This window comes from Schistocerca nitens, chromosome 4 (assembly GCF_023898315.1).
Source record: "Schistocerca nitens isolate TAMUIC-IGC-003100 chromosome 4, iqSchNite1.1, whole genome shotgun sequence".
NCBI classification, from domain to species: Eukaryota; Metazoa; Arthropoda; class Insecta; order Orthoptera; family Acrididae; genus Schistocerca; species Schistocerca nitens.
The window spans coordinates 260,342,700-260,350,907 of NC_064617.1; the positions used below are offsets into that span (position 1 = coordinate 260,342,700).

The following is an 8,208-nucleotide window of genomic DNA, read 5'->3' on the forward strand; positions in this document are numbered from 1 at the left end:
CCGGTGTGTCAGACCCACCATACTTGCTCCGGACACTGCGAGAGGGCTGTACAAGCAATGATCACACGCACGGCACAGCGGACACACCAGGAACCGCGGTGTTGGCCGTCGAATGGCGCTAGCTGCGCAGCATTTGTGCACCGCCGCCGTCAGTGTCAGCCAGTTTGCCGTGGCATACGGAGCTCCATCGCAGTCTTTAACACTGGTAGCATGCCGCGACAGCGTGGACGTGAACCGTATGTGCAGTTGACGGACTTTGAGCGAGGGCGTATAGTGGGCATGCGGGAGGCCGGGTGGACGTACCGCCGAATTGCTCAACACGTGGGGCGTGAGGTCTCCACAGTACATCGATGTTGTCGCCAGTGGTCGGCGGAAGGTGCACGTGCCCGTCGACCTGGGACCGGACCGCAGCGACGCACGGATGCACGCCAAGACCGTAGGATCCTACGCAGTGCCGTAGGGGACCGCACCGCCACTTCCCAGCAAATTAGGGACAATGTTGCTCCTGGGGTATCGGCGAGGACCATTCGCAACCGTCTCCATGAAGCTGGGCTACGGTCCCGCACACCGTTAGGCCGTCTTCCGCTCACGCCCCAACATCGTGCAGCCCGCCTCCAGTGGTGTCGCGACAGGCGTGAATGGAGGGACGAATGGAGACGTGTCGTCTTCAGCGATGAGAGTCGCTTCTGCCTTGGTGCCAATGATGCTCGTATGCGTGTTTGGCGCCGTGCAGGTGAGCGCCACAATCAGGATTGCATACGACCGAGGCACACAGGGCCAACACCCGGCATCATGGTGTGGGGAGCGATCTCCTACACTGGCCGTACACCACTGGTGATCGTCGAGGGGACACTGAATAGTGCACGGTACATCCAAACCGTCATCGAACCCATCGTTCTACCATTCCTAGACCGGCAAGGGAACTTGCTGTTCCAACAGGACAATGCACGTCCGCATGTATCCCGTGCCACCCAACGTGCTCTAGAAGGTGTAAGTGAACTACCCTGGCCAGCAAGATCTCCGGATCTGTCCCCCATTGAGCATGTTTGGGACTGGATGAAGCGTCGTCTCACGCGGTCTGCACGTCCAGCACGAACGCTGGTCCAACTGAGGCGCCAGGTGGAAATGGCATGGCAAGCCGTTCCACAGGAGTACATCCAGCATCTCTACGATCGTCTCCATGGGAGAATAGCAGCCTGCATTGCTGCGAAAGGTGGATATACACTGTACTAGTGCCGACATTGTGCATGCTCTGTTGCCTGTGTCTATGTGCCTGTGGTTCTGTCAGTGTGATCATGTGATGTATCTGACCCCAGGAATGTGTCAATAACGTTTCCCCTTCCTGGGACAATGAATTCACGGTGTTCTTATTTCAATTTCCAGGAGTGTAGTATGGACAAAGAGCGCAGAAGATCGTGCCCGGACGTTGACGAGTCCGAGGCCACCTTTCACAGGAGGCAGTGTTAGAGTGTTGTAGCGGACTTTGAAAAGTGCCCCAGCTGACACAAAATACCCAAAGGCTGATTGGATGTGGCGGCCAAGGAGTAACGGCATCGGGAGGATCTGGGTCACGTGTACCAGTTCAGGGGTGACGTACATGTTGACATAGGACACACGTTGGAGTTGGTTTAAGTTACAATGCACTTGACCGTGAGCATGGTGTCGAATCGACTGCAAAAGCCGCCGGTAACCGAGGGCCACTGTGCAGTGTGTGGAGCTCGTAAATTCGATACCCAAGTAACGAAGGGTGGTACTGACTGGGAGTGGGGCGGGCACCATAACCGGGAGGCCACGCCCAGTGTGCACCGTAGTCGATTTGCGGACATTAAGAATACTACCCGAAATACGTACGTCCATACTGGTGGATCCATTGGATGGCGTCATTGAGTTCCGTGGAGGAGCAGGTCGTCCGCATAAGCCCTGCAGTAAAAGGTGCAGTCACATAAAGTGAGACCCTGCAGTCTAGAAGTAAGACCAGTGATGAGGGGCTCAAGTGCAATGGCTTATAGCAAAGTAGACGTAGGGCATCCTTGACGCACAGAGCGGCGTATAGGAACTGGGTCTAAAAGCCTCCCATTGACTTGTATCATCGAAACCGCGGGGAGTAGTAACCGGCGAATGGCATCGACAAAGAGAAATGGGAACCCTATACGTGTCGCCACTATGAGGAGGAATGGGTGTCGAACGCGATCAAAGGCACTCGTGAAATCGATGGATACCAGTGCTGCACGAAGGCGACAAACTGCCGCCAAAGCGATGAGGACACGGCATTCTCCTTGAGCTGTTTGTAGGGTGGCCCCACAACCCCGTGCAGTCTGCTCCGGTGAAAGGACCATAGGTAAGACGGTGCGTATGCGCGCTGCTAAGAGGCGTGCATAGATTTTATAGTCTGCATTCATTATTGTAATGGGGCGAAATGCAGAGACATGAGACCCTCCTTTCGGTTTAGGGACAGGTAGAAGAATACCAGTGACGAATTCAGGTGGAGCTGGAAAGGACGGAGTAAAGAATTCCTGAATCATTTCCGTCCAGCGAGGAAGCATTAACGTGGTAAACGCTCGATAAAACTCCACGCGGAGGAGACCATCCGGTCCTGGCGATTTGTTCTTGGCCCCATTGTTGATCGCATCAACCACCTCTCCTACGGTGATTGCAGATATCATGGTCGTTGACTCCGCTATGGTGAGGGTCCAATCAGGGGGAGGATGGAGATCATCAGGAATGGCGTTGCCATCGGTTCATCATCATAAAATTGGCGATAATGTTCAGCAAAGGCAGACACCACTGCCGCCTGTGTTGTGTGGTGAACACCATCGGAGGTCGTGATGTTGGGGACGAAAAGTCGACGTCGACGACGATGGTCGGATGCGGCATGGATTGTGGATGGCGTTTCGTCGTGGAGGAGGTCCTGTCGTCGGGAACGCACCACGATACCATACAGTAGTGTACGTTGGAGAGAGAGGAGACGAGCTTTAGCACGCTGTCGTTCCCTATGGGTGTCAGGTGATGGAGGGAGCGCATCGAGCTGACGGAGGACGGCGTAGTGAAAATTTGTGGTTTCTCGATGCCATGCTGCTGCTTCCTTGCCACACTGTATGAATACTTTTCTGATCGCAGGTTTGGCACATTTGAGCCACCAGTGGAATGTGGATGTGTACTGCGGGAGGCGCCTTTCGCGAGACGCCCATATAGTGGCAATACGTTGTCGGCAGTGTGGATCATCAAGGAGGGAGGCATTCAGCTTCCAGTAACCTTTGCTGCCCAGTTCTGATTGAGTTGGCAAAGCCAGGGAGCAAATGATGGCGCAATGGTCCGAAAATGCAAGGGGCCATCGTTCTGCTTGGGAGACTTCGTTGCCAAGGTGGGCAGAGACATAAAATCGGCCCAGTCTGCTCGCAGAATGTGCTGTATAATGGGAAAAATCGGGGGGTATTGACATGAATTTTCTTCCAAACGTCCACTATATGAAAATCTTCGACTAAGATGAGCAGCGCCGGGCACAGCGAATAACCAGGCACTTAATCCTGCGGATGGAGGACGCAGCTGATATCGCCACCCATGATAAGGCAATCATAACGCCCAGAAAACAGGGGCGCCACGTCATGTCCGAAAAAAGTGGACCGCTGTCGACGGTTCGTGGAGCCAGACAGAGCGTAGATATTGATGACGCGCGTGTCAAAGATGGTAACAGCCACGCCCCTACCAGAGGAAAAGATTGTCGTGTCGGCGAGTGGGATTCCTTCGCGTATGTAGAAAGCCACTCACGCCCTGATTGATCACACGTGGACTATGAGTCGTAGCCGTAGACCGGTGGTAGTGCGGCAACATGAACTTCCTGAAGAAGGGCGACGTCTACGTCAGAAGCCCGAAGCATGTCACGTAGGAGCTGCAGCTTGGGTGCAGTGCCGATCATGTTGATGTTCAATGTGGCGAACCGGTACGTTTGTTGCAGTGGTGGTGGATGCGCATCTACCATCGCCAAGGGGAGTATGAGGAGGGCACCGACAGGAAGTCCCGTCCCATCTGCTGCAGTGCCTCACTTTTGATGTTAACAGGGAGCTTCGTCCGGGGGAGGCAACTCATCCGGAGGAGGGGGCGTACCTTCCTCAACGTCGTCGGCCCATGCTCCTGTGCCGTGGGTCTGTCCAATGTCCATGGGAATTGCATCGCGATGAGAGAGATCAGGAGCTGTTGGCGGGGAGACAAGCGTCTCAACCTGCGCACCGATCGTTTCATTGTGCGTGGCGACGTCCATGGTGGTCTAGTCCTGCGAAGCGTATTATTCATCGTGAAAGCTGTCCGCCGACCTAGCCGTGGAAATGTCGGCTGGATGGGTCTTTTGTCTTCGTCTTCGCCCAAGCCCGTGGGTGAACGGCGGCGGCGTTTGCTCCTACGTGGCGAGCGTTGTTTGCGCACGTGTTCCTCAGTGTCGGACGACGGCAAGGCGTCGGTGGGTACAATGAAGTTGTGAAACTGGTGTTGTGAAGAAGTACTGGTCTCCTCAGCGTCCGGTGCGGGAACCTGTTCGGCAGCAAGGTTGTCAGGTGGGACGTCTGCACCGTCCATAGGTGACTGGGACGGTGGGACGTGCCGATCGGAGGGACCGGGCGACGGGCTGGACGAAACTGTAGACGTGGCGAGAGCCGCTGCGTAAGTGACTGGTAGGGCAGTCGTCATGGGTGTGACGGACGCTTCCTACAACGGGAGCTGCGCGACACGTCGTTGAATGCATTCAGACCGTAAATGATCTTTCCCGCAACCAGAACAGGTGCGAGGTTGGCCGTCGTACATTATAATGGCACGGCAGCCTCTGATACGTAGATAGGTAGGCACGTGTTTCTGCAACTCGATGCGGACCTGTCTGACATTGCTTGAACCGGGATAGGTTTGAAATTGTGCCCATCGTTCGGCGATATGTTCCAGAACTGGACGGAGCGCCGCGATGACGACGTCTGCAGGTAGTTCGAACGGCAGTTCGAAGATCCTTATCGTTCGTGTGCCGAGACCTGCGTGATCGACGGTAACGGAATGACAGAAACGCAGTCTACGTTTTGCCTCTTGAAGCACCTTGTCGCACGCCGCATCGTTTATCGTTTTGACGTATACGGAACTGCTAACTATGGACAGGTGGATACCAATTAGATCTGTTGCTGGTATTTTAACTTCGTCGAGAATAAATCGTTCTACCTCCAGAGCCTTGGGTCGGGCGAAGTCTGAACAAAAGCTGAAATGTAATGTCTTCTTCCGATAGCTGTACGCCATGGTGGTCTAGAAGAAAACTGGCACTTACAGCGACAAAAGTAAACACAAACACACGGTGCGTGCCTCGCCTGCAGCGCTCTGGCGCGTGACCGCCTCGCAGCACTGCCGGCGGAAGACTGTACCGCTCGGCCACAGCGGCCGGCCAAACGTGTCAGACATTCATTCTGGGGAGGGTACTTGAAAGATAAGCCAAATGCCTGTTTGTGCGTATAGGCATAAACTGACGTAATGAACGAGAACAACATAAAATTAATGGAACTGGAAACCTTTATCAAGGCAACAGCTATAAATGGTGAAATTTATGAACTGCAGGTGGTGCAGCTGAACGAAAGAATCCATCAACGTGGACCGTAATGACATAGAGGGGAAAACTGAAGCAATCGGCAATAATCTCAACACAAGATCAACGGAATTGGACAGGTTTATCAAGGCAACAGCTATAAAAGTTGAGTTGTATGAATCCCAGGTGGAACTCCTGAATGGAATAATTATCGAGAAATAGATGAGATAGAACAATTAAAAATGAGAATCTCATCACCACTACTAGTCTGAGAGTATGATGATGATATTTGGTTTGTGGGGTGATCAACTGCGTGGTTATCAGCGCTCATATAAATTCCCAATCTTTTGATTTTCCAGCCTCGCCGCTTTCCTGAATGGTAATAATGATAAGAACAACACAAACGCCCAGTTTCCAGGCGGAGAAAATCACCCATCTGGGCGGGAATCGAACCTGGGACCCCGTGTACAGGTGGTAGAAGTTGTAGCCACTGGAGTACGGGCTGCGGACCTTAGGGTATGTATATAAACTATCAAAGTTTCTGATATTATACAACAGCATGTCAACAAACCCTAAGTTATCGAGGCGCAGAAGGCCATTTAGCCGAAATTATGGTGACTAAAATTAGGAGAGGTGGAATGAATCCATTCTCTCTCAGAAACCCGAAACTGAAAATATTAAACAACTCTGCATACACCCAAAAAGATTGCGGAGACAGAAAAGAAGAAGAAGAAGACGACGAAAGCTGTATTACTACTGATCTGTGTGCAGTCCTGAATCATCGACTGCGCACCGACCAGCGCAGCGCAGCGAAATTGCATCAAGAAGGCGCTTACCAGCGCACCAATGGAAAGGGAGGGTAGCGCCACACCTACAGGAACACAGAGTTTAGCGCCTCCTGCCAACGCTGGTTCAACTAGCCACCCATAGCTCCTCGGTCCAGTTCGGTTGCAGACTTCGAGAGTACCAGTACTGAGTAACTGGCAGCCGATTCTTAGCCTGCGTTCTGCGAGTAGTAATAGATTCCCAATATTATTGCATGTGGGAGGAGCAGGATAGAAGTAAAGGTTTCTATTAATTTGAAAGCGTTCAGCACTGTGTCATCCGAACAAGACACAGCCACGCAAAAACACCACAGCCACAAAGATGCGACCTGGTGCCAGTCCCATAGAGACTCTCTACTTGCAAGAGTTACACCAGCGCTACGGGCGGCGCTCAAGATGAAGATATCGACTTCGCCTCGGCCAGTTGCCAGCCGAGTACAATCCGCCAATCACCGGACGACAACGGACAGAAGCCTACTCGGAAGATAGAAGAGCAGTTCTCACCACATAGCTATAGATCATAGTCCAGGACTGACTTAGACAGGGAACGTCGTTTAGTGAACCCGTAGAAGTGAACAGACCATTGTTGTGAATTCCATTTGCTATATACTATGAAGTTTAGCTACGATAATTTTCACTTAGCCATTGAGGGCCTTTTTGTGTTGTATTACAAGCTGTGTTGCAGACTTATATTTCAACAACTCATAATGATAATTAAATCTTTTAACTCAAAAAAAAAAGGTTCAAATGGCTCTGAGCACTATGGGACATAACTTCTGAGGTCATTAGTCCCCTAGAACCTAGAACTACTTAAATCTAACTAAACTTAGGACATCACACACATCCATGCCCGAGGCAGGATTCGAACCTGCGATCGTAGCGGTCGCGCGGTTGCAGACTGTAGCGCCTAGAACCGCTCGGCCACTTCGACCGGCTCTTTTAACTCATTTGTGTGATTTTGTTACTAATTTGTTGGAGTCTTGCAGAACCTTCGTTCTCCTATCCTGTTACCTGACACTGGGGCATAGCCGTGTAACAGTGGCAGGGAGAAATCGTCTTAACGGAGTACTGCACCAGAAGCCGTTTCACGAACTCACAAGCTCGGCCTCCATAGCATTAGCGACGAGGCCTTTACATAACTGGCGACGAGGGTTTACAAAATTCTGTACATATGATTTTGGATTTCTGCCACCGGCCATTGCAACTCTTTCCTTGTTTGTGTCGGTGCTGACTCTTACTGTAGCCGACACATCTGGCAACGAGGATTACAAAAGCAACGCTGCCTTCTTTGCTCGCCACTCCGTCACAGCGCGTCACTAATATTTCTCTCTTTTTCTTTCAGAGGCGCATCGCTACTAATTGTATTCTTTGTTGCAGACGAGACACAACGCTTTCACTTTTTCTGTATAATTACCGTAATGCAGCGCTCATCTAATTAAAATGGCCTTTAACCCGCCCCCTACACCACCTGCAGGCAACGACCTTGCCGCAGTGGATACACCGGTTCCCGTTTGATCACCGAAGTTAAGCGCTGTCGGGCGTGGTCGGCACTTGGATGGGTGACCATCCGGGCCGCCATGCGCTGTTGCCAGTTCTCGGGGTGCTCTCAGCCTCGCGATGCCAATTGAGGAGCTACTCGACCGAATAGTAGCGGCTACCGTCAAAGAAAACCACCATAACGACCGGGAGAGCGGTGTGCTGACCACATGCCCCACCTATCCGCATCCTCAGCTGAGGGTGGCAAGGCGGTCGGATAGTCCCGATTGGTTACTTGTGGCCTGAAGACGGAGTGTTACACCACCTGCGTCTACGCCTCTGGTTGCTGCTGGCTTTGATCTAAAG

General features: G+C 52.3%; 1 pseudogene; it reads left to right on the forward strand.

The window, feature by feature from the left end:
• Positions 1 to 7,839: 7,839 nt before the first annotated feature.
• On the forward strand, positions 7,840 to 7,957 carry LOC126253979 (5S ribosomal RNA; annotated as a pseudogene).
• The last annotated feature ends 251 nt before the right edge of the window (positions 7,958 to 8,208 follow it).